The sequence below is a fragment of the Lontra canadensis genome, unplaced genomic scaffold (assembly GCF_010015895.1).
Source record: "Lontra canadensis isolate GAN:19392208 unplaced genomic scaffold, GSC_riverotter_1.0 scaffold6, whole genome shotgun sequence".
NCBI classification, from domain to species: Eukaryota; Metazoa; Chordata; class Mammalia; order Carnivora; family Mustelidae; genus Lontra; species Lontra canadensis.
In genome coordinates this window covers 13,683,849-13,711,524 of record NW_022631000.1, presented here as the reverse complement: position 1 = coordinate 13,711,524, position 27,676 = coordinate 13,683,849, and the positions used below count along the sequence as shown (strand labels likewise).

At 39.4% G+C, this 27,676-nt stretch overlaps 1 protein-coding gene across 3 annotated transcripts in view; it reads left to right on the top strand.

Moving 5' to 3' along the window:
• The first annotated feature begins 1,170 nt into the window (after positions 1–1,170).
• USF3 (upstream transcription factor family member 3) overlaps positions 1,171–27,676 on the top strand; it is a 45,216-nt gene continuing 18,710 nt past the window's right edge. The window contains exons 1-2 of one of the 3 annotated variants that reach the window (XM_032852237.1): positions 1,171–1,457; positions 25,839–25,954. The gene's annotated coding sequence lies outside the window, so the exon portion shown is untranslated. Of the gene's footprint in view, positions 1,458–11,775; positions 12,099–25,838; positions 25,964–27,676 lie in introns of those variants that run through there. The other 2 variants (XM_032852235.1, XM_032852236.1) reach the window with 2 other exon arrangements.

Here is a 27,676-nt window from a genome sequence, read left to right as displayed (position 1 = left end):
ACTGCTGTACAAATATTAAGATGCAGTTAGTTTAACTTTGCACTTTTCCCAATACAAGGTCAGCATCTTCTGTACACAGGCTCAAGTAATTCCCATTGTGCCATGCCCTGTGTTCACCTTCTGAAAGTTACCTGGTCTGGCCCCTGGATGTCTAATACCTGAGACATTTCCAAACCCGGTTGTGGAAGCGCTTGGAAATCTTTCACTACCACTAGGTGGAGGACACCTGTTTCAGGAGGGGAAGAGTTATGAAATAGGAAGCGAAACGAGGAAAAGGGAGTTATGACCACGTTTCCAGAGCTCCAATCCCATTTGGGAGTTAGGGGACCTTCAGGTCTCCATTCATTACTTGCTGCTCTACACCTTTCAGATGTAGGTCTCTAGGAAAGCAAGACTGAGGTTCCAAACCCCATCCCCCAATGCCCCATACTGTTTCCCCCCAATTGGGAGGCTCCCAGGGCATTTCTGAACACGGGTAATCTCCAGTTCAAACGAATCTGTGCTTTGTTGCCAATGAAGGATGACAGATTACCACATCCGACAAATTCAAGCACCGTCAGGTCGGCAACGATCTTTCAGAGAAAAGAGCAGTCAGTAGGAGACGTCTGGATTCTCTTTTCTTGCCCACTTCTTGTGACGGAGGCATCATTCTCCTTCCTACCCTCTAAGCTATGAGGAGTTCTCTAATCGTTCCTGAAAGCCTTGCATGACCTCTTCCTTTTCAGTTTTTCCACTTCCAAACTTGGAAGAGGTGACAAGCAGCACAGAGAACAAGATACAAAGTAGTTTTTTAAAGCACCTCCTCTTCTAGGTTCTCAAGGCGTCCCCTTTAATGAACCAGGCCCACCTCTCTCTCAGTCACTTACTGGCTTTCCTTGCTGCCCATCACTCTACCTTTAAGAATATTTCCTGTTCCTTCAACCCAACTTGCACACCTCCGCCCCCCGGCCCTCCTCATTGGGCCGCCCGAGGCCCGTTCACTCCTCGGTTTTCCCTCCGTCTCCTCCCGCCCTCCAGCCCAGCGCACCGGCGTCCCGGCTCTGATTGGCTACCTCGGCAGCCTCCCCGGGGCCGGGTTGGTGGGCTGAGTGGCAGAGGCGGGAGCGCGGCGCATTCAGGGTAGGCTGTTCGCCTGCCGAGCGGCGGCCGCGGGAGGGGCGGGGAGGAGGGGCGGGGGGAGGGGGGCTGGGAAAGTTGAGGCCGCGCTGCCGCCGGGTCTCCGGCCTTGAGGGCTCGGGCTCGCAGCGGCGGCGGTGGCCGCAAGAAGAGGCGGCGGGGGCGGGGGGAGAGGAGGGCCTGGGCCCGCGCTCCCCCAGCCCCAGAGGAGCAGGCGGCGGCCGCGGACGGAGAGATTCGCCCCGGCGGTCGGACACCCCTGCCATACCCGCCTGGGATCATGACCCAGGCGGGGGTCGCCGCCGCCGCTGCCGCCGCGGCCGAGACCGCGCAGCCCGCGGGTGAGTGACTGCGGGAGGGGGCCGCTGACAGCCGGGGCGGGGGGCGGGGGCCAGGGCTGCGGGGGCGGCTCCGGGGGGCGGCTCCGGGCTCTGCTCCACCCACCCCCTCCCGGTCCCGGAGACGAGGGCTGCGCAGAGTGTGTCTCCTTCCTGGGGACCCCTGAGTGCGGAGCCCCGTGGGGTGAGAGCGTGGGCGCTGCGCCTGCCCCTCTTCTCCCAGACCTCTGGCGCCCCGCGCCCCCTGGTGCCAGACCCGTGGGGGACTCGCGCTGCGGCCCGGCCCCCAGGAACGCGCGGGGCGAGAGAGCCTCCACGCCGCCCTGGGTGCATAAAGACCCGGGCATCCCGGTTCACACCGGATGGCCTTTGCCTGGCTCCTTCACCTTTTCCTGTCTCCTTCATCCGCTTTTATTTCTTTGCTCTCTGAATTTTCCTTGGACCCACTGGTCAGACTCCTGCGACTTGCTTTTTAAGTCTCACCCCTATAGTCAGAGAGTTAGGCTTGAGTTTTCTTTTAAGAAGCCTTTCTTTTTCTTTCTTAGTAGGATCAGTTCAAGCGAATAGCCAACTCTTGAAATCTGGCTCCATATTTCCTTTTCATGTTTTACATTTTGACTCTTGGGTTTTCCTTTACTCACTGCCCTTTTCCCGCCCCACGGTTACGTTGGGATATGGTCCTTCGAGTTTATTAACTTTATGTGGGAATAAGAGACTGCATAAACTGACCTATGTGTGTGCTATCGGCTTCCAACTTAAGTTCTCACACCATTTTACCATTAAGTAGATACCGTGACCTAACACCACGGAAAATAAGATAGTTGTGGCTAACTTAATTTCGCATAAAGAACACAGTTCCTGACCTATAAGCCAAGAATAGATTTCTTGAATAGACACTTTGGTGAGTAACATGCACCCTGAAGCATATTGGTATCTCTGCTTTTTCTTTGAAAACAAGTGAGCAAACACACCACCCTGCTTTTTGAAGGATCAACAGGCTGTCATACTCTTTAATCATCTTGGTGATTTTTTTCTTCCACAAACAGTTGTTTAATGTAGCACAGAGTTGTTGTATAGGATACATTCTTTTGTTTCCCTTTATTTGTGAAGTATTCTGACAGTTATTTGTTACAAAATAAGCGAAGTACTTGGTAATCATTGCACATCTGAAACCAGGGATAGTATAATGTCTCCAGGTACTACAAGAATGAATACTTAATATCTCACATTTTGCTCTGGCCTAAGTAGTACGCCTCTTGTATATGTAGATATTACACTCTTTCTAAATTTAAAAGAGAAATTTTGTAAAATCCAAACATGGATGCAGCCTAGAACATTCCTTAATATGAAAGCACTTCACTGCAGGGGTATAAGGGCAACATAGGATTGAAATATTTATTTTCTAAGTTGTCTGTAGGACATCATGGAAATAAAATTCTGGGTTTCAGACTGTGCAGTCAATGAACCTGTCATGTGAGAGAAATTGATGGGTTATTTTCTGATTTTCAGAGCTTAGCACTGTCAACAAGGGAAAAGAAACACTAAGAAAACAGAATGTTTAACTCAGGTTAGAAGATAACCTTCAACAGGCAATCAGTTCAGAATTGTTACTTATAAACAGGGACTGAAATCAACCTTAGGTCTTAACCACATCTGTCATGCCTTACTTTTCTATCCCCAAGCCCAGTGATTCTGACTCTGGACTGTAGAATTGAGTCCCCTTGTATGCTTTTACATTTTAATGTCCTCACCACTCCCCTCAGAGATTCTCTTACTTTTGATATGAGGTGAGCCCTAGCCAGAGGTATAATTTTTAAAGTTCCCCATATGTTTCTATTTAGCAGTCATGGTTGACAGCTACTGAGTCTAGAACAGCTGCTAGGCTTGTGTTCCAGGCTCTGCTAAATCAGGCCTTCATTCATGTGTCCAGTTTTTACCCAGTGCTTCTAAACCTCTGGACCTCCTCATGGTCCCACAGCTATGTAGTTCAGATCTCTGCTTTTGTTAATAACATTGGTCTTTACCACCACATAGACAGCCCTCCCCGTGCTCCTTTCCCCACCAATGATAGTTCTAAATCTACTTTTATGAAGGTTTTCCTAAGAGCCCTAACTCTTAGTGATTGGCTCCCTTTGAACTTTTATGCCATTTGTTGTTTAAAAGACTCCCTTTATACTTATACCATAATTTCTTTTGTATATGTGTTTTATTACTCTCAAGCTTAATAGCAAGGAGTATTTTACTTTTTGGCTCTTCTGCAGTGGTTTTCTGAGTTGGATTGGTTTGCTTTGGAATCCTTCTGACCCTGCTTGCAACCCTAGTTTCAGGTTAGATTCTGTCTCAGGTGTTTGTGTTGTGGTAGCTTTCTCACACCTTGGCTTGCTTTGAACTCATATATGGATGTCAATGTCTTCCATATCTTTTCCTGATTTCTCCAGCAGGTTATTATTTTTTTCTCAGTGACCTCATAACATCTTGTACTTATTTCTGGGTTAAGGCTAATCACATTGCCAAAGGTATGTGTTTATCCACCTTTTGCACCAGACTGCTACCAAGAGCCTCCATGCTGAGCAACTCCAGGCAGTATGTTTCACGTTGTATTCTATTTTTCTCTATATATTTTTTTTAAGTAGGCTCCACATCCATCACATTGTATTCTTAAATACCATTGCAGGACGGCAAAGATGCAACCCCCAATATGAGAACTGTGTTCTCTTCATCTTTGTAATTTTATTTATTTATTATTTTTTAAAAGATTTTATTTTTAAGTAATCTCTATACCCAATGTGGGTTTTGAACTTACAACCCTGAGATCAAGAGTTGCATGCTGTACTGACTGAGCCAGCCAGGTGCCCCGTCTTTGTGATTATAGGACCTAACGTAACACTTGTCATTCATAGGGACTTAATAAATGTTTGTTGAATGAGTAAATGACTACCATGTTATATATCGTGCAGAGATAACCCTGTACATCTTTAGCATAGGTTGATTTGACATTGATTGATTTGCTATTAAATATTTTTATGTCTTCTGTTATGAATTTGTTACGGGTTAGTGGAATTTAAGTAGTTGTGGTTGTGGCAGACCCCTTAAACTTGTAATCTTACTTCCAATATGCATGGGGATATATAGCTTGAGTCTTTCACTCTCAGCTCTAGAGGTTGACTCTTGTTATCTGTAAAATATTTGTGGAACTCTCACTAAGAGCTTTTAACTGTCCAGTTGGATAATTTTTCTTTTTCTCATTAAATTTTCCATAGAGTACAATTGTATTATTTCAGAAGGCCAGATCTTTTAATTAGATCGTGGAGCATGATAAATTGCTCTTATTAATGTGCTAATACTGTGTTTTAAATTCAGTTCTTCAAGTATGTATTGAGTGCTTACCATGTGCCTAATGCCCGTAGGTGCTAAAGAGTACAGAAATAGTAAACACTGGGAACTCAGCTCTTAGAAGTTCTTAGACTTATAGGAAGGATTGGGGAACACCATATCAAATAATTAAGGAACTGAATACATATTCATTAGATGCTAATTTAAATATAAGTACCCCAAATCTCAGATACAGTGGTTAATACTATGGGAAATTAAGAACGACCAGATATTGGGATGCCTGGCTAGCTCTGTTGGTTAAGTGTCTGCCTTCGGCTCAGGTCATGATCATAAGGTCCTGAGATTGAGTCCCTCCTCGAGCATCTTGCTCATTAGGGAGTGTGCTTCTCCATCTGCCTGCCACTCTCCCTGTTTGTGCCCCCCGCCTCCGCCAACAAATAAATAACATAAAATCTTTAAAAAAAAAAAAAGCCAGATATTCTTTAAATAGATATTTATTACTCCCATATACTGAGTACTAATTGTTGAGGATACAAACATAAAAGATGTTTCTAGCATTTAGAAACTTTACAGGCTAGTGGGAAAAACCAGTAAGCATGTAGAGCTAAGACATTGTTAAGACACATGTTAAGACATTGTGGAGTATTAGGTCAGGATGTTTGGGACTAATCTCTAGGGACCAGAGAAAGTTTCAAAGAGGATAATGAGAAGTTTTCAGCTGGAAGGTTAATAGGAACATCCCAGACAAACAAACAGGTACAAAGGCATGGAAGTGAGAGGGATCATTTCTTGATTAAGGAGCTGCAGGTAGACCGATATCAATAGAAAGCGGTATGCTAAAGAGTATGGACTTTGGAGTCAGACATACTTTTATTCCTGATTGCTTTGAGCCCTTGTAGGCCTTGCCTGTGTAGGGTAGCCCTTGTAGGTCTTGCCTGTGTAGGGTAGCAGTATTCTACTGGTAACTTCACTTGCTAGTGGTAATACAAAGAGGTCCCCCAGGATTCCTCCAGTTTTCATCTATGCTCCCATACCTTTGCTTTTAACTATCACCTGGCTGCATGTAGAGCCCTACGTAGCCTCACCTCACAATTAATGAAGCCATTATTGGGTACCCTGGTGAAAGCATTGTCACCTTAGCTACTATAATTTCTTTTTTTTTTTTCATCTTTTTTTTTTTTTAATTTTTTTCAGTGTTCCAGAATTCATTGTTTATGCATCACACCCAGTGCTCCATGCAAGCTACTGTAATTTCTTAAACAACAGAAGCCACAGTAAAGGAGACAGGGAGGAGAAAGTTGTTGTGTAACCATTAGAGGTACCACTCTAACCTCTACTCTGATTTCTCATTGGTTATGAGCAATAGAAATTGCCTTCAGCTAACTTAAGCAGAAAATTTATGGTTAGATTTATGGATAGATATTGGGTAAGCTCACTGAAGTGAAGAAAGCCAGAATAATCAAGCCTTGGGAAGATCACATGGGCCCATGGGGCTAACTCAGCCCTAGCCACCTTTCTGCCTTGTGTGGTCCTTTGGTTCAGCCGTGTGCCCACCCCAGAGATAGCCCTTTTTTTTTTTTTTTTTTTTTTTAAGATTTTGTTTATTTATTTGACAGAGATCACAAGTAGGCAGAGAGGGAGGCAGAGAGAGAGAGAGGGGGAAGCAGGCTCCCCGCTGAGCAGAGAGCCCGATTCAGGGCTTGATCCCAGGACCCTGGGATCATGACCCAAGCCGAAGGCAGAGGCCTTAACCCACTGAGCCACCCAGGCGCCCCAAGCCCATTTTTGATAGGCCTATCAGACCTCAGAAATCAGGCAGAGAAGTTTCTAAAGGAAAAGTGAGGTATTGTTGCCATAACACCAAAGCAACAGATATTTCCTACAGAGTTCATTGGATTTGATACTGTGGAATTCTTCTGCAAGCAATTTTATGAGTAAAAACCAGGTAATGGTGAGGAGAAGAGTGGATGGGACTTGAGGAAGAAGGGACAATGAGTATAAATTACTTGTTCAAGAAGTCTGATGGTTGGGAGGGAGAAAGAATGGGAACACATAGAAGGAGTTGCAAGGTCAGAAAAAATTTTTTTTTGCCTTTTAAAATAAAAAAATTGAATAAGGATATATTTTAATGGAAAAACACTAACAGAGAAGGAGGGATTAATAATATATTAGAGAGAAGAGATATTATGTAACAAGATTACTAAGAAGTGAGAATGATAGAATCCAGAACAAAGGTAGTGGGTTTAGTGTTCTAGAAATGTTATGGGAGGTTTTAGAGAAGAGGACAGACTTGCACTGGTCCTCAAAGGGTTAATAGCAGGGACACCTGGGTGGCTCAGGTCTTGATCCCAGGATCCAGTCCCCCAGGGGGCTCCTTGCTCGAGGGGAGCCTGCTTCTCCCTCTGCCACAGCTCCCCTTGCTTGCTCAGTCTCTCTCTGACTAATAAATAAAATCTTTAAAAAAAAGGGTTAATTGTATTTGAAAAAAGCGTAGTGGAAAGGTCATTTCAGTGGGCAAGTAGCAAAGATTTAGCAAAAAATGAACAGCTGATAAGGAGCACAGGGAAGAACGTGTCTGGACTGGAGAGGAGGGAAGGGTAGATGTCATGATTAGCTTGATAGCTCTGCTCCTGTGTGTGTTGTATTAAGTGTTTAAGTGGTAAGTGAGACTGGCCAGTGAAGAAGGTGGTGTTAGGTAGGATCATGAAAGCTAGGACCCAAGAGTTTGGATTTGATCCAGTAGATTGTAGAAAATAGTACTGTAGTTCTAGAGCAGAGGGGGGACATGCTGAGTACTGTGAATTGGAAAGATTACTGAGACATTGGAATATGAAACCATTGAAGAATAAAGGAAAGACTGGGAGCCAAAAAGACTATTAAGAGCCAGACGTGTAAAACAGGGCCTAATCTGAGGTGGTAAGAATAAACAGGAGGAGATGAACCTTGTGAAAAGAATTGATAGGATTTGGTGAGAAACTTTGCGGATTGTATTTGGGTTTAGAGACAGGTTAAAGTTCTGGTGTCATTGATAAAATGGAGAAATTGGAAGAAAGTCTCTGAAGAGGCAGGGCAATTCAGCATGTTGCAAAGACTCTTAATTGGTTTTGAAATGAAATGTTCTGAACAGAACTTGTCTAACCGAAGATTTGGAGCTTTATTATAAAAAGGTAATGCCTTTTACACAGAAATAGTTTGAAACTTTGTAGAAAGAAAGCAAATAGGAAAGAAACAGCATTGAGCCTTGGAAATCAAAGTGAGAGACAAGCATTCATGTGAGAGAAAGATGATGTGTAATTGGGGAGGAGGAAGACAATTTAGGAGAGGAGGTGTGGAGGAAGGGGAGACAGCAGCAGCCTCCAGTCCTGCAGAGAGGAGAGGGAAGGCAGAGAAAGACTCTGCCTCTGATGTGGGGAACAATAGTTCTGACCTCCAAGAAAGCAGTTTTGGTTGGCAGGAGCAATCAGAAGACTGCCATGGAGTAGGCGGGATTGGTCAGTGAAGGAAAGAGGAGAAGTTTTAGAGGAGAAGTAGGCGAGGAATGGAGTGATAGGAAAGGCAGTAAATTCTTATTTAATAAGCTCCATATTTTGGAAGCAGAAGAGAAATGGTTAAGAAGAGAAAGGAATCAAGTATAGAGTCCCTCTTCATAGATGGAAAAGTTAGCTTTATGATGTTCTGGTAGGCTGAAGGGACAGATGTATGGGCAGAGAGGTCTGTTATGTTATATGTAGAATACAGTTAAGGAACTGGTACCAGGTGATCTCCATCTTCCCAGTGAATTACGGGGAAAATGGAAAAAGGCAACTTTTGTGTATTGAGTGCTTGCTTTGTACCAGACACTTTGCTTGATCCACTGAATGTATTATCGTGTAAACTTGTAACAGTCCTCCCTGAGGATGGTGATAGTCTCTCAGTCTTAAATGTGAAGACGTCAAGACTTCAAGGAAATTTATTTACTTATTTTATGGAAGAACTTTAAAAAAAGTTACGATTTTTTTAAACTAATCTCTACACCCACCATGGGGCTTGAACCTATAACTCTGAGATCAAGAGTCGCATACTTCATGGACTAAGCCAGCCAGGCACCCCAAGGAATACTTACTTTAAAACCAAATAGCTAGTGAATGCCAGCTTTAAGATTTGATTCTAGGTCTGTATCAAGACTATTCCCATTCACCTATACCATTCATTCATTCATTTGAGGTAACGGGTATGTGGGGTATTAGTGATTATAGTGGCTATGCCTCAGAATTGCTTTTGGAGCCTTAAAAAATTACTGTAACTTGCCCAGTCATTCATTCCTTCACCAATATACTTATTGATTACCTACTATTTTAGGGTTATCCAGAGAAACAGAATCAATATGATATATATCACAAGATGAGCCCAGAGCATCAAATGGTGCCAAAAAGTAAGGAAGTGCTAAAAAAAAATGGGGGTGGGAGAGAGGGGAGGGCTTGTGAAAAGGACACAGGAGCCAACCTGAAAGTGCGCAATGGCCAAAGCTTGAACAATTTCAACAATGAAATAACTGTAGCATTCTATTCTGACTGAAAGGATAAAGTAAATATTTCCTTGAGTCCAAACTGATATAAATAAATGATTGAATGCATAAATTGGAGTAGAAGAGACAAATATCCTTTGCAGAATAATTATAAAAATATATTTAGTTACTCCCTTCTCAAAGAGATGGAGATTAGTTCCCCTCTCATTGAGTGGGCTAGACTTAGAACCCACTTCCAGAGAATAGAACATGGAAAGGGAAAAATAGTAATATAGCAGTAATTACTTGAGTCATGTTAATCGGAACTTTCAGGAGGGAAAAGTTGGTGTGAGAGACTACATCTTTTATAACTTAAATCCTTCAGTATGATCTGAGTCATTTAATATAAGGTTATTTTATTTGTATAATGAAAAAATCCAGGGGTGCCTAGGTGCTGGGGTCGGTTGAATGACGACTCCTGGTTTCTGCTCAGGTCACAATCTCAGGGTCATGAGATTGAGCCCTGCGTCAGGCTCTGCGGTCATCACGGAGTTTGATTAAGACTCCGTCTGTCCTCCCTCTGCCCCTCCCTTCCTCTAAAATAAGTAATCTTAACAAAATCTAGGTAAGTAACAAAAAGAATTAAAAATAGGAAAATAAGGACACATCTTTATTAGTGTTCAAAAGCTGGGAATGGTATTTAATCTAAAGATCAAAAAATGGAGGAATTTATGAAAAATGTTAAGTATGTGGGATCATGTTGATGGCAGAACCATACAGTGTGGAGAAATCTGCAACTCAATATAGACTTAAAGGTGAATAAGTAGGAAAGTGAGTCTTCCCACTGCAATTCTGGAAGATCCCAACACTCAGAGCCTTTGAAAAGTAGGAGGGGGTAGAGGTTGGTTATCCTAGTTCATTCAGGCTGCTATAACAAAATATCATAGATTGAGTGGCTTATAAACAACAGATATTTATTTCTCACAGTTCTGGAGGCTGGGAGTTCAAATTATGGTGCCAGCATGGTTGGATTCTGGTGAAGGCCTTCTTCCAGGTTGCAGATTGCATACTTCATGCTGTACCCTCACATGGTGGAAGGGGCAAGCAAGCTCTCTGGGCTCTCTTTCGTAAGGGCGCTAATCCCATTTATGAGGACTTTGCTCCCATGACCCAAACATTTCCCAAAGGCCCTACCTCATAATACCTTCAGTTTTAGGATTTCAATGTACGAATTTTGAGGCGGGAAAGAAACATTCAGATCATAGCAGTGGTCAAAGGTAATTAATTAGCAGACTTCAGAACAATCGTAGCAGGACCAATTAGGATACCTAATTATAGTGTTTACTCACAGGGCTAAGCTACTAGAACATATTTATATAAACTGAGGGTATCTCCATCATGGACTTTAGGGCCCGGGAGAGAATCAGGGTTATACTTTAGAGAATTTCCGCTCGTCACTGTGCATGTGGAGCTCCTTCCTTCGGAAGGCACCCATCTCATTGTTCACCTCCTTCACCAATGTGTGATAGTTTTGACAGCCAGAACTCTTACAGTCAGCATGCACATTCATGGCAGGGAGAAGAGTGATTTTTACATGTGTTAAAGTATTGGTTCTTAGTGGTGGATGCACATTAAAATCAAGGAGGGAGCTTTCTTTAAAAAGATTATTTCTGGGGGCGCCTGGGTGGCTCAGTGGGTTAAAGCCTCTGCCTTCGGCTCAGGTCATGATCCCAGGGTCCTGGGATCGAGCCCCGCATCGGGCTCTTTGCTCGGCGGGGAGCCTGCTTCCCCCTCTCTCTCTCTGCCTGCCTCTCTGACTACTTGTGATCTCTGTCTGTCAAATAAATAAATAAAATCTTAAAAAAAAAAAAAGATGATTTCTGTAGTGCATCCAGAATTAAGAATCACTGAGTTAGGGAAACCAACTTCATCTGTCAATTCAGTTAACTGATTCTCACTAAATATTTAAGGAAAACCATTAGGATGAAAGAGTAACATCAAGCTGAACATAAAGAGGAATTGATCTTTGAGAAAACAAACCGAATGTAGTGGACAAAGATAACATTTTTGTCCAAAAATATCCTAAAAAATTTGAGAGCATGCAATTTCCACAGAACAGCAGTGGGTGCTATGAAAAATAAATGAGAATAAGAAAGTTTTGGGAAATTGGAAACATGTTTTCTGAAATAAAAATTTCAATAGCAGGCCGAATAGCAGCATGGTTATACTTGATGATTAAGTTAAAGGACTAGATAATCAAACCAAGGAGTTCTTCTTAAATAACATACAAAAGGACAAAGAAGAAAATAAGGAGCTGTTGGACTTGCAAAATAGATCTTGGAGGAGAACTAGCCATTCTAGAGCTAAAATTCTACGTAGTTGCAATAAGTGCTTGGGATGGGAGATGGGCGGTGGGCAGTTGGTGGGTAACATAGAGTCTGTTAAAACTTTTGTGGTGAGAGCAGAGGAGACCATAGATACTGTTTTTAATAGGAAGAAAACAGATTTAAATTTTAATATTAAGATACTTTAGATTATTGATAAGCAATTCCTTTACTCTCTGTTTTATCCTCCCAGCTTTGCTTTTCTTTGTGTACACTTTCATCCTCAAACTGGCTTCTTTCTTTTGCAAGATGTCTGTATTTGAAATTTTATGCTTTCTTTTTAAATTGGAAAGGGAAAGAGCATAGCTACCCACACCATCAAAGAAAAATCCTGAGGTTTGCTATGTGTGGACCAATCTGAGACCAGTTACTGTGGCCAGAAAAAAAAATCACTTCTCAAGACCTGCCATAAACTATCAGTGAAACACAAGGGCTGATTTAGGGGTATATACCTAAGTGAAAACTGGGGAATTTCGTGAAGTGGAGAGGAGAAAATATCAAATGTCCACTGTAGTATGTCTCTTAAAATTGTTAGGGAAATTCATAAATCAAACAGGTAGAAAAGGAAAACAGGTATTGAGGGAGGAAAACAAACAAAAAATCGGGCAAGAAAAAGTAAAAAAGTCAGGGTGGGAGGAGAGAGAGAACAGACTATGACCATATGGGACAATGTTTACAATAAATATGACTGGAATAAATTCTCTCTCTCTTTTTTTCCTTCTTTTTTAAAAAAAGGCCCTTAGATTGTATAAAACCAAATTTGGTTACTTCAGACAAATATAAAACAAAGTAATGCAGAAAGCTTAAAAATCAAATACACATATGCATACCCTGAGCAAATGTTAAGTAGAAGAAAATGAACAGTAATTTGTTATCAGTGTTTATTTCAAAGAGCAAACATTAACTTTTAAAAATATTTACTATGACTTTATACCTAAGGAGCTAATAATACACACTCTTCTCAAACACTCATATAACAGTTAACAAAAATATATCATGTAAGAGGCCTAAAGGAAAACCTCAAATTCTAAAAATCAGCTACTTTTTTAAAAAGTTTATTTGTTTAAGTAATCTCTACACCCAGTGTTGGGGTCAAACTCGTATCCTGGAGCTCAAGAGCCACAGTCTCTACCAACTCTCCAGCCAGGCATCCCTAAAAATTAGATACTACTTATCGCCAATCATAATACAAGGAAACAGTTGATATATATGCATATAAATTAACAAAAGGGGAGCCAAAGAGGAATAAAGCTACTTGGAAAACTCTTTATTTCAGCTCAGGTTGAAGAGGGTGTAAGAGTTGAAATTACAAGGAAGAAAAAGTCAAGATAATAAAAAGCGAATCACAGAAAAAATATAAATGATTCATACCATGTGAAAGGGTATTTAGCCTCACTAGTCATCAGTGAGATGCAAGTTAAGCAATAAGATAAATTTTGTTGCCTTTTAAACTGAGAAAAGCTTAAAAGATGTTGATTGCAGTCTTTTTTTCAGAATTGTTTTTAGTAGCAAAAATAATAAGAGGGGAAGAAGGAAAAAAATGAGTTTGGTCAATGGGGAACAGCTGAATAAATTATGGCTTTGTGTTTCATAACACTGTGTAGGTATTAGAAAGAATAAGGTAAATTGATATGGACTTACCTGGAAAGATGTTTATATTTCTAAGGAAAAATAAAGCATGTTACAAAGTGACATATATAGCATGATTTCATTTGTATAAAAAGTTTATGTGCATGGGATAATAATACAAATATATAGATAATGCTGAAGAGAGAGCAAGAAAATTGGTACCGAATTGATTCTCAACTGGGAGAGAGTAAAATGGAATAGGTGGTAGTGGGTTCTTTAATTCTCCTCCCCACAATAAAAGGATGTAGTTAGGAGTAATATTTACTTTTTTGTTTTTCAGTATATTATTTTAAAAAAATAGTTTAAAATTTAGCTGACTGAGCCACCCAGGCACCCCTTAATCTCCTTTTCTTGTAAGGACACCAGTCATGCTAGATTAGAGCCCACCCTAACAACCCATTTTAACTTAATTACCTCTTTAAAGACACTATTTCTGGGGTGCCGGGGTGGCTCAGTTGTTAAGCATCTGCCTTCGGCTCAGGTCATGATCCCAGGGTCCTGGGATTGAGCCTCGCATCGTGTTCCCTGCTCAGGGGGAAGCCTGCCTCACCCTCTCCCACTCCCCCTGCTTGTGTTCCCTCTCTTTCTGTCTCTCTGTCAGATAAATAAAATAAAATCTTAAAAAAGAAAAAGGCCCTATTTCCAAATGCAGTCACATTCCACAGTACTAGGGTTTAGGACTTAAACAGTGAATTGAGGGAGACACAATACAGCCCATTTTGTAATTACAGATATATATATACACACACATACATATATGTTATATACATACATTTGTATTATACACATATATAAACACATACATATATTTAGATTGAATATTTAGATATTATGATTCAGTCTGTTTTAGATTGAACCATCTGAAATTATAGTTTCTAGAAGCAGAAAATCTCAAATGTGGGCAATTTCAGATGATTCAAAATAATACTGTGACATATTTAATCATTCTTTTAAGATATTTATTTATTGTATTATTATTTTTAAAAAGATTTTATGTATTTATTTGAGAGAGAGAAAGAGCATGTTGAGGGGAGGAGGAGAGGGAGAGAATCTCAAGCAGACTGTGCTGAGCAGAGCCCAGCGCAGGGGCTCGATCCCATGACCATGAGATCATGACCTGAGCTGAAACCAAGAGTTGGATGCTCAGTCAACTGAGCCAGCCACACACCCCTATTTATTTATTTTAGAGCGGGGGAAGGGGTAGAGGGAGAGGGAGACAGAGTCCCAAGCAGACTCCCTGCTGACCACGGAGCCCAACACAGGGCTTGATTTCAGTAACCGGAGATTACAATCTGAGCCAAAGCCAAGAGTCAGACACTTAACCGACTGTCACCCAAGTGCTCCAATCATTCTCCTTTAAAAAAGAAAAAAATCATTCATTTGGTAAGCCTTTGAGGTGTTTCCTTGTCCTTTGCTACTTGAAACAATTTTGTAAAGAATATCCTTGAATAAATGTCCTTTTGCACATATGTGAATATGACTTGTATGGTAAATTTCTAATTGAGAGGTACATGTTTCTGTGGACCAGACATGGGTCCACAGTATGTCAGGAGGAGCACTGGACACTCTGCTACAGGCCTCCCATCAGGGGCAGGGCTACGTCAGCAGAAATAAAGGGACTGGAAGCCTTAAGGACAGAGGAAGCCTTAAGAACAGACAAAGACTAGGGGTAGGGGAGAGAATATCAGAGGCACTATGGGGAGAGGCATTACCTGCATCAAAGGAACCATATTGAGATATTCTCAATGATTGTTGGTGACTAAAAATAAGTAGAGGATTTCTTTTGTATAATTGTTATCAGTAAAGTCATGGGATCCACCCTAAATTTTTTTTTTTAAGATTTTATTTATTTATTCGACAAAGAGAGATCACAAGTAGGCAGAGAGGCAGGCAGAGAGAGAGAGGAGGAAGCAGGCTCCCCACCAAGGAGATAGCCCAATGCAGGGCTCGATCCCAGGACCCCGGGATCATGACCTGAACCGAAGGCAGAGTCTTTAACCCTCTGAGCCACCCAGGTGCCCCATCCACCCTAAATTTTATCTAAGGAGCAGGATCACCCTACAGAGATTTGAACTGACCATGGAAGGTATTTTATAGTATTTCTATTTTATGTCCTGTTCTTTCAGTGTAGCCGTTACTAATATGTACATAAGTAATTGCTTGGACTTATATAGGGAAAATGTCTGGAATTGATATCACCAGACTGTTAAAAGCAGAGGGGTCATTGGTACTTCATATACCTCTGTGCTGTTTAAAATTTTTGCAAAGAGCAGGAATTACTTTTGCAATTGAATTTCTTTAAAGATTTATTTATTTATTTTAGAGAGAAGTAGGAGAGGAACAGAGGCAGAGGGAGAGAAAGAATCTCAAGCAGACTCTCCCGCGGAGTACGGAGACTTACATGGGGCTCTATCCCACAACCCTGAGATCATGACCTGAGCCAAAATCAAGAGTTAGACACTCCACTGACTGAGCCACCCAAGTGCCCCAAACTTTTAAAAACTTAATGTGTGGAATTTCGTTATAATTTCTTAGCTAGGAGTGTTTGTAGTTTGTATGGACAGGAGCAAGAAAAGGGTCTAACAAATTCCAAACTGTTTACAGTGAGTATTCCTAGAAAGCATGATTGTAGAGCTGAGTAACTTTTCCATTTAACTTTATGTATTTCTGTACTCTTTGAAAATCATTTTTATATAGATTGGTTACTTGTGTAGTTTGTAAATATTTAAAACCTTTGGCTTGTTTCTTCTTCTTGAGGTACCATTTGACTCAACTTCACAGTGAAAGCTCCATGGCAGAACTTTATTAATTTCCTTTCCTTATATATGTTATAGTATCTCCGGGTTGGCATTTAGGAAACACCCTGACTGAGAGCAGCAAGTTTGGTGGCGATGCAATTGACAGGAAGCAGTCAACAGACGTTGCTAAAGCATGTAACATTTCCGTAATGGCAAAAGAAATGAGGACTTTATTTACTTAATTTAATTTAATTTAATTTTTTTAGAAATGAGGACTTCAGATAGCAGTTACACAAAGCAGAAGACAACATAGCACACTCATAAATAAGTCCCCAAGTGCCCACCAAGATGGAAAGCAGCTGCTGAAACCAAACACATAGAGGAAGGATTCTTGGGGCAATGAAAAGCACCCCTGTGTTATCCCGAACTATATAATACAGATGTGCCAGATTTCATGATTTAATGAGTCGAACAGGTAGACCAAGTAATAGGACATTATAGGTAGAGGATTATTAACCTAAAATATGCTGAAGATGATAAATACAAATAATAACTTATATAGCAAAATACAGAGGGCAAAGATGCCTAACACATTAAATAAGATGATAGAGCATACACATTCATGATGTCAAACATACAAGCTATAATCACGATTTTGTATATTTAATGATGGAGAAATGCTCACCTTACATAAAATGCAGAATACAGAATTGCTTGTGGTCTAACATTTGTTAAAACTCAGGAGTGTGCAGAAAAAAAAAATCCATAAGAAATCTGTAAGAATGTCAACAGTATTCTTGTGGATTCTGGTCAAGTGACGTGATTGAGAGTAGTTTCATTTTATTCTTTGTGTCTGGCTTTCTAGGTATATATTTCTAGGTATATGTGATTTTTGTTATAAGGAAAAACTGTTAAAAACTGTTAAATAAGCCATTAAGGAGGATAAAATTGCATTTGTTATAATTATGCTAGGGATAAAAATGGCTGTGACCCAGACCAGAGATTTAAGCTTAGTTGTGTTATCATTTCTGTGGATCCTCCTCTAGTTCAGTGGGTTAAGTCATTTTGATTTGAGAAAGCTAAGGATTTACTAGAGATCTCAGATAAAGAAATAGAACATATTTAAAAACTGCCTATGTAGCTGTTCCATAAAACACTTTAAATAATTGTAAAATACTTAGGAATACATTAAGCAGCAGCAAAACAGAATTAAGTATAGGGTTGAAAAGATTTTCCACAAACCATGGACAAATTATGTTTAAGCAATGTACCATAAAGTGTTTTCAACTAAAATATTTTATTTATTTATTTATAAAGATTTTATTTATTATTTGTCAGAGAGACACAGAGCACGAAGGAGCAAGGGGAGCAGCAGGCAGAGGGAGAGGGAGAAGTAGGCTCCCTCTGAGCAAGGAGTCCGATGATGCGGGTCTCGATCCCAGGACTCTGGGATCATGACCTGAGCCAAAGACAGAGACTTTAACCTACTGAGCCACCCAGGTGCCCCTAGACCTACTTAAAAAAAAAAAAAAAAAAAAATGCTAGTACTTATTCTTGGTAGCTTCACATATTTTCTGTATTAGGAAAATTGAGGATGATTGGTAACCAAAAAAAAAAGAATTTTATGTTGAAAACAAACAGACATATAAACTGGTGGAAAAGATGAATGGGTAGAGAATTTCAAATTACCCAAAGAGACTTCCATCAAATGTTTTCTTTCTTTTTTTTTTTTTTTTTTTTTAAACTGGGCAGTTGAGATACAGTTCATATACCGTAAAGGCTAAAGTGAAATTCAGTGGTTTTAGTATATTTGTAGAGTTGTGCAACCATCACCATAGTCTAATCTCAGAACATCTCATCCCTGAAAGAACAAATACCTCCCCTACCTGCGGCGCCCCCCCCACGGCCATTAGCAGACATTCCTCATCTTCCTCAGCCCCTGGCAACCGCTAATTTACTTTCAGTCTCTCTAAATTTTCGTGTTCCAGAATTTAAAGTAGATGGGAATCATACAATATGCTGTCTTCTGTGATTGGCTTCTTTCACACTGTATAATGTTTTCAAGTTTCATCCATCCTGTATCAGTATTTTATTCCTTTTCATTGCTGAGTTATATTCTGTTGTGTGAATATACCACAATTAATTTATCCCTTCATCAGCTGATATACATTTGGGTTCTTTCCCTTTTTGGATATTACGAATATTCCTGCTGTGAACATTGACATACAAGTTTTTGTGTGCGAAAAGTTGTTTTTAGTTATCTTGAGTATATGTAGTAGAAATGCTTGGTCATATGGTAACTCTATGTGTAACATTTTAAGGAACTGCCAAATTGTTCCAAAGGGGTGGTACCATTTTTTAATCCCACCAGCAGTATATGAGAGCTCCAGTTTCTCCACCTCCCCACCAACGCTTGTTATTGACTGTCATTTTTATTTTAGCCATCCTGACAGATATGAGGTCATGTCTCACATGGTTTATTTATTTATTTGAAAGATCTTATTTATTTGACAGAGTGCGAGAGAAAGTACAGACAGGGGGATGTGAGAGTGGGAGAGGGAGAAGCAGACTCCCCACTCAGCAGGAAGCCCAGTGTGGGGCTCCATCCCAGAACCTTGGGATCATGACCTGAGCCGAAAGCAGAGGCTTTAACCCACTGAGCCACCCAGGCACTCCATTTTTTCATTTTCTTGATGGTGCCCTTTGAGCACAAAAATTTTTAATTTTGAAATTGAATATATTTTTATTTTGTCACTTGTGCTTTTGGTTTCATATCTAAGAGTTTTAAAGTGTTAGCTATTATGTTGAGCTAGGATACGGTTCTTTCTGAGTTAATTTTTGTATGTGTTACAAGGTAGGGGTCTAACTTCATTCTCTTGCATGTGACTATCCCATTGCCCCAGCATCATTTGTTGGAAAAGCTGTTCTTTCCCCCACTGAATGGTTTTGGCATCCTTGTTGAAAACCAGTTGGTCACAAATGTAAGGGTTTATTTCTGGGCTCTTAGTTTGATTCCATTGATCTGCATGTCTTTCTTTATGCCAATACCACCCTATCGTGGTTACTGTAGCTCTGTGGTAATTTTTTAAATTGTGAGCCCTCTTTTTTCTTTTCAGTCTTTCTAAACAATCCCTAACAGTAGGATTCTACCTCAAACATTTAACACGTGTTTAAAGCAGATTATTTGAATATTTTGTTTTATGAGAAAACTATAAATCAAGTTGCTTTTTATTTGCATATGGCTTCTGATTGATGTTTTTGTCTTCTGTGAACAGGGGCCTTATGAGAAAATAAGTTTTCTGGGCTAGATATTATTACCTACATATGTTCAGGACAATAAGATCTAAATTGAAACAGAATTGTAGTTGAAGACGTGGTTTTGCTAAAATGTACCATATATGGTACAAATGCACCATACTGTGCTTGCTTGCTTGCTTGCTTTCTTTCTTTCTTTCTTTCTGCAAGGGAGGGGGGAGGTAGAGAAGCACTATATGAAAATAGTTAAGGACCTGGGCTCTGGAGTTTGATTATATTAAGTTAGAATCCTGCCTCACCACTTCTTAACTATGTGACTATGGACAAATTACTAAATTATTTTAATGCCACTTACTTTATAAATTAGTGAGTATTAGATGGGGCTATGTGTATAAAATAGTTATATAATGTGTACAAATGGTTATATAATTATTTTAAAATAAATTTTTAAAAAGTGTTTGCCAACAGAGCATTGATTAAATCTGGAGATGTCAAACATTTTACATTTATAGCGTAATTTTTTGCTTTCCCTTTCATTTTTTATTTGTATTTTTTATTAAGATATAATTTGTATGTCACAAAACACCCTTTTAAAGTGTATAATTCATTGCTTTTTAGCATATTTACAAAGTTGTGCAATCATCTCCAAAATCTAATTCAAGAGTATCATCCCCCCAAAAAACTCATACCCATTAGCCATCACACTTCATTCCCTCTCCCCACTCCTGGCAACCACTGATCTACTTTCTGTCTCTATGGATTTGCTTCTTGACATTTCATATAAGTAGGATTATACAATATGTGACCTTTTGGGTCAGGCTTCAAGGTTTTCAAGTGTTACCCATGCTATAGCAGTACTTCATATCTTTGTATTGCTGAATAACATTCCCTTGTGTGGACAAGCTCATTTTACTTATCCATTCATCATTCACATGGACATTTGGCTTGTTTTGACTCACTGGCTATTACGAGTATTGCCGCAACAAACATCCATGTACATGTTTTTGTGTGAACATGTGTTTTCAGTTCTTTTGGGTATATACCTAGGTGGTGTTGCTGGATCATGGAGGGACTCTGTGTTTTGACTATTTGAGGAGCTGCCAAACTGTTTTCCAAAGGGACTGTACAATTTTACATTCCCACCAGCAATGTGTGAGGTAATAGCATAGTTTTCAGTATAAACATATATTTTATATATATATAATATATAAAAACATATTTAATATATAAAATATATATTAAATATATTAAATCTATATAAACATATATTTTCCAGCCTTATTGAGGTATGATTGATGAATAAATATTATACGTATTTATGGTATACAGTAAATTGTTTCGATATGTATACAATGTGAAATTACTACTGTGGCCAAGCTAATGTGCATATCCATCCCCTCACATAGTTACTTTTTGTGGCAAGAACAAAAGATTTTAAGATCTTCTCTCTTAGCAAATTGCAAGTATACAACAAATTATTATTAACTACAGTCATCGTACTGTACATTAAGTCTCCAGAACTTATTCATCTTAAAACCGAATGTCTGTACCCCTGATGAGCACGTCCCATTTCCCCTATCTCCTAGCCACTGGCGGCTACCTTGCTACCCTCTGTTATTATGAGTTCAACTTTTTTAGTTTCTACATGTGGGTGTGATTATGCATTATTTGTCTTACTGTATCTGGCTTATTTCACTTAACATAATGTCCTCCAGGTTGATTCATGTCACAAATACCAGGATTTCCTTCTTTTTTAAAGGCTGAATAATATTCCATTATGTACCTATATATGTAAGTATATATATTTCGTTGCATATATACATATGTGTGTCACATTTTCCTTACCCATTCACCTGTCGATGGACACTTAGGTTGTTTGCATGTCTTGGCTGTTGTGAACACAGGATTGCAGATAGTGTTTTCATTTCCTTCAGATAAATATCCAGAAGTGGGATTGTTAGATCCTTTGGTACTTCTCTTTTTAATTTTTGAGGAACTTCCATAATGTTTTCCATAATGGCTATACCAATTTACATTCTCATTTATTGTGTACAAGGGTTCCCTTTTTTCTATATCTTTACTAACACTTGTTATCTTTTGCCTTTTTTGGTAATAGTTATTCTAATAGTTGTGAGGTGAGATCTCATTATGGTTTTGATTTGCATTTCCCTGATGATTAATGATGTTGAACACCTTTTTATGTACTTGTTGGTCATTTGTTTGTCTTCCTTGGAAATATATATTCTTCTTTGAATATATATTTTTGAAAGAAATTCCAAGGGATTAAGTGGCAGGGACCTTGAGAGATCCTGTTGAGGTAATGTTCTATATCTTCATCTTAGTGGTGTCTACATGGGTATATTCACATATATAAATTAATCGAGCAGTGGACTTAAATTAATGACTTGTATGTAAGTGACATGTCAATAAAAAAGAAAAAAATTCTTACTTCATTGTACCTTTTTTCATTTTACTATAGACGAGGGGGGCTCTGTTTCAGACCATCACTGATCTGACATCCACTGATCTTGAGATAAAAGCTAAATACACTTATTAGACACAGAAAATTCCTTCACAGTCTAGTCCAAGTTTTCTTTCTCTCTGTACCCCCTGCACCTTCCCTTCCTCCCATATTTTGTTTATTCTTGGAGCAGTTCTCAGACTCACAAGACTTTTTTATGTATGTGGCATTTACCGATTTTTTTAATTTGCTTTTTAAAACTTTTTATTTTCAGGGGTGCCTGGGTTGCTCAGTGGGTTAAAGCCTCTGCCTTTGGCTCAGGTCATGATCCCAGGGTCCTGGGATCAAGCTCCACATCAGGCTCTCTGCTCAGTGGGGAGCCTGCTTCCCTTCCTCTCTCTGCCTGCCTCTCTGCCTGCTTGTGAACTCTGTCAAATTACTTAATTAAAAAAAAAACTTCTTATTTTCAAATAATTATAGACTCAAGGAAAGTTACAAAAATACTATGTACTACTGAATCCATGTACTACTAATGTACCTTCCCCTAGTAGTGATGTATAGCTGTAGGACAATATCAAAACTAGGAAGTTGATACTCATTAACTAATTTTTAAATTAATCTTCTTTTAAATTATTTTTAAAATTCCCTGTGCTGCCCAATATGATAACCACTAGCCACATGTAACTATTTAATTTAAATTACTCAAAATTATGTAAAATTAAAAGTTAATTCCATGGTCTCACTAGCCACATTTCAAGCATTTAATACCCACATGTGATGAACGATGGCCAGATGCACAGCGCAGATAATAGACTATTTTTACTGCACAAAGTTCTTTGATAACCCTGTTCTAGACTGTGTTCTTCTTGAGGGAAGACTTGCCTTTTCATCTTTACATCTGTAATTCCTAGGGAGTGTGGGCACTCAGTCCACACCTGAATGGTTGGGTCTGGTCCTACCCTCTTGTTTTACATGTGAAGAATTGTGGGCCCTAAGTTGTGATAAATAAAATGATACCTCACTTTTGAGTAGCACATCTTGAATGAGAACTCATTTTCCTAATTCCAGGTTCACTGGTCTTCCCATGTGGACTCATTACTTTGTGAACTCATTGATTTGTCTCAGTTTTAGAGAAGCAATATTAAAATAGTGCCCTTCTCAGACTTTACGGTGCAGAAAAATCAACTAGGAAGCTTGTTAGAACTTCGTATTTCTGGACTGTCCAGAAAGTAGGTCTGGGGTGGGGTATAGGAATCTATATTTTAAACATATGCTTTATCAGTACTGTGTGGTAGTAGCATAAGGATAGCTTAAAAGAGAGAGCCTAGAAATGGAACTGCACTAATATGGACATTTGAGGAAAGGTACCATTTGAGGAAAGGAAATCTTTTCAACACATGATGTTGGAACAACTAACTATCAATACGGAAGAAAAAATGAACTTTAACTCCTATCTCCTGTCTTACATAATATGGATCATTGATCTAAATATGACCGTATCGTAATCCTTGTAGGAGCAATCATAAGAGAATATCTTGGGGATGAGTAAAGGTTTCTTGGACAGGCCATAAAAGGAATCACCATAAATTAAAAATTGGTAAGTTTTACTTCATCAAGACCTTTTGCTTACCAAAAGACACAATTAAGAAAATGCATAGGTAGACCACAGAATGAGAGAAAATATTACAAAATACATTTCAGATAAAGGACAGGTATCCAGAAGATGTAAAAACTCAGAATATATGAAGATTTTCTGTAAGTCAATAATAAAAGGATAAATAATCCAATTAAAAAACTGGCAAAAAGTTATGAGCAGACAAAGTAAGATCTACAAATGGTCTTAACATGCACAGGAAAAAGTACTCAATATTATCAATCATCTAGGAAATGAAAATTAAACTAAAATGAGACTCCACTATATAAACACCAGAATGGTTGAAATGATTAAGTAGGCAAAACCCAATGTTGGAAGGATATGGAGCAACCAAAACTCTTACATCTTGTGGGGGAGTGCAGAATGGTATTGTCACTCTGGGTAAAGTGTGACAAATGTTTTTATAGAAGTCTTTTTGTGGATATCCTTTTATAGGTAGTATATCTTGGGTGGATACTTAGGAGTAAAACTGCAGGGTGTATAAGAAGCATTTCTACTCCTAGATATTTACTCAGCAGAAAGAAAGATGATATCCACAAAAAATGTTACACAGAAATGTTCATGGATAGCAGCTTTATTCATAGTAGCCAAAACACAGGAATAGGCCAGGTGTTCATTAACACAAAAATGAATAAACTGAACTATAAACTCCCACACAGTTACACAGTGGTACTCAGCAATAAAAAGGAACAAACTGCTGGATGAATTTCAGAAGCGTTAAGCTGAGTAAAAGCTTGACACAACGGAATTCTCAGTTAAGCCATATAAAGCTCAATGGTGAAAAAAATGAGAACACTGGTTGCCTCCGGGAGTAGGGGGAGGTATTGATTAGAAAAGATCATGAGAACTTTCTCTAGTCATAATAATGTTCTGCACCTTGCTACGGGTTGGGTCAAACAAGTGTGTGCCTTGGTCAGAACTCACTGAATGTTGTACTTAAGATTTATGAATTTTACTCTATGTAAGTTTTGCTGTCAGGATCAAAAACAGTTTTAAAAGTTGTGATTTTGATGCAAGTGATCTCAAAACCACACTTTAAGAACCATTGTATTTGATTAATTTCAGAAATAATTCTCTCTTACCATGAAAAATAGTAATTCATGGGTTACTAATAAAACATTTAGAAATTTTGCCTTAAAAATTCATGGCACTTTAAATATTTTAAAAGGTATATTTGTAAAAGTAACATTTCCTTATTAGTAGGTTAATGAATTGGTGGACAAGGATTTAAGACAGTATTATATAGTTTATTTTTTTCAGTAAGTATTCTTTTCTAATGTGAAGGATGCAATTTTAATATTAGGAGTAGCATCTGGAAACAGTTGTGCATTGATAAACATAGTTGAATTGGTTAAAATGTGGTTTGAGATGGATATTTATAGAGACATTTGGTAAAGCGGATGATAAACCTCTTTCAGTTAAACCCCTGCCTCTCACCCCCAACCCCATGCAATGAATATGTTTACTTATGTGATAGGCCTCTGGCATCATTTACTTTAAGATTCTAAATGTTTAAAAGATTGGAACTTTTACTTCATGTATCTTAATTGGAACATGAATCTGCAAACTTTCAGAAGTCTCCAGAGGAACAATGGGAACTCTGACACTAATGACCAAATGGTGACTCATGGATACACGGGAAATCTGACCTTATGGGTTTATAGGTGAAATTTTATGTTCAGTTGTCTTGCTGTATCCCAAATAATCTCTCTTACAATAGGTGATCAGTCAGATGCCTGAAATTCCACCAACTAAAGATACCTGCCCACCTCTCTAGAGTTTCCTGATAAGAATCCCCTGGGGGCATTATTAAATTTCAGACTCCTCCCTTAAAGATTGGAATTCCTCCCTCGGAGACTGATTCAGTGGGTCAGGGATGGGCTGACAATTTTGTAGTTTTTAACTAGTACCTTGTTGAAAATACAAATTCCTGGGTCCTACCCAGAACTTCTCCTTTGGGAAGAAGCCCCCAAATCGACATGTTTTAGAGCATATATGATGAGAGGCCGTCTTTTCGCGTCACTGCCACACCCTTGAGTTAGTTCTCAATCACTGTCACAAGAGAGAAGAGGAAAGTAGGAGACTGAGGGAAGATAATTTATGATTGAGGGCAGATCTTAGCGTAAGAACTAGGTGGAGGAAGGTAAGAACTTGAAGGACAGTGAGCTTGTCTGAGAGGAAGGAGAGAATCTCCTGGGAACCATCCAATGGCTGTAGTCCTTGCTACCATTTTTTTGGTGGGGGAGGGTTGGGGGACCTGGGCAACCCACTGGAGAGTGACTTTTTAAAGCAACTACGTTCGTTAGCTTTCAAGTGGTGAGGAGAATTCAGGGTAATTCTGTATGCCACTAAAAATTTGTCTACATGCCAGGGGTTGCCAGTCATTTTACATGCTGTTAATGGAAACCCAGCAACTATAAACATACATTGATTTTTCTCTTGTGTAGTAAGAAGAAGACATAACTTATAGACCATCTTCTGGCAGAAGATGATAGATTTGGATCAGAAACAGGAGGCGTTGGAAGCCAGGAATCAAAAGTGAAGAAATTCTGCAAGCCCTTGGGTGAGAAAGGTGACAGGGATTTATTTACTCACACGCCTCACATTGTTGTTATGTGGTTATCTAATGTGAGTGTGTTGCTTTTAGGCTGATGTGTGCCATCACTGATGTTAGGGAGAAGGTGGAATCAGCCCCTGAAATGGGTCTTGAGTGCACATTTCTCCATAGGCTGCTTCAGCCAATGCTTCCTGTCATTACCTTGTCAGCATTCACTTCTCCTTATTTCCCTGGACCCTTCTTCCACCTTTCCAGGGCTAGAGTGGAACCTGAAATACCTTCATTATTATTCATGGCTAACATTGGTTGAATTCTTTTTTGCTGCTGGGCACCCTGCTGCTGTGTTCCCCCTGCATTTTTTATTTCTTTCTCAAAATAATGGTTTAGATGCTTTGATTATGGTCCATTTTGAAGATGAAACATCTGAGGTTCCAAAAGGCTAATCTAGCTTGCCCAGGACCTTATGGCTAGGAAATGGTAGAACCAGATTTTAAACTCATGCTTGCTTGCTTTCTCTTCCTTCCCTCCTTCCTTCCTTCCTTCCTTCCTTCCTTCTTCCCTACCTTCCTTCTCTTAGAGAGAGCGCTTGCATGTACAGACATACATGGTAGGGGGAGGGACAGAGAGAGAGGGAGAGCAAGAATCCCAAGCAGGCTCCTTGCCTACCTTGGGGCCCACTCAGGCTCCATCTCATTACCCTGAGATCATAGCCTGAGCCAAAATCAAGAGTTGGACACTTTAACCACCCAGGCACCCCTGAACTCATGCTTTCTGACTTCCAATTCCACACTCAGAAAATGGGAAACTGCCCTTGCACCTCTTTCAGTGTACAGGAACAGGTATCCCAGCTGGACAGACTGCTTTTGAAAGGCCATCAGTCCCTGAGACTTAAAAGCATTAAGGTTTTCATTATGAAATTTTTGAAAATCAGAGAAGGGGAGAAAACACCTATAATATTGCTGGCCTTACATAACTACAATTAACTAGTATCATCATGTATTTGCTTTCAGGCTTTTGGGGGCATATGAATATATTTCCTTATAGTATGTATATTCTTTAGTATCCTGATATTTTAAGTATAAGTAGAATTTCCATACTCCTGTCCAGATTTTCATGACTCTCGAGTGATAATGTAAGACTTCTAGCAGTTTGAGAGAAAGCTAGCAAATAAGTGAATGAGTTGATTGAGGGTTGCTTCCGTGTATGGAATATTATGTGTTTGTGAACTTGTCGCTTTTGTTTTTTCTGTGTTCAGAGGGGAGGACTATTGTTTTAGTTTAAATTTTGTAGAACACTTTAAACAGTACCATGAACAAAGAACATACTCTCCCAAATCAAATATGTTTTACCTGTCATTCTAGGTCTTGCTCAAATCCACACCACCATTAAGCCTTTTTAGATTTTCAAGCCCATGATGATCTTTCTCTATTCCAGTCTTCTCGAGCGCTTCCTGGCTGTACCTCCCATATGACATTCACCATGCCCTCCATTTGCTAGTTACGATGTTTTTTGTCCTGTTTTCTTTTTTTTTTTAATATATATTTTATTTTTTATAAACATATAATATATTTTTATCCCCAGGGGTACAGGTCTGTGAATCGCCAGGTTTACATACTTCACAGCACTCACCATAGCACATACCCTCCCCAATGTCCATAACCTCATCCCCCCTCTCCCAACCCCCCCCCATCAACCCTCAGTTTGTTTTGTGAGATTAAGAGTCATGTA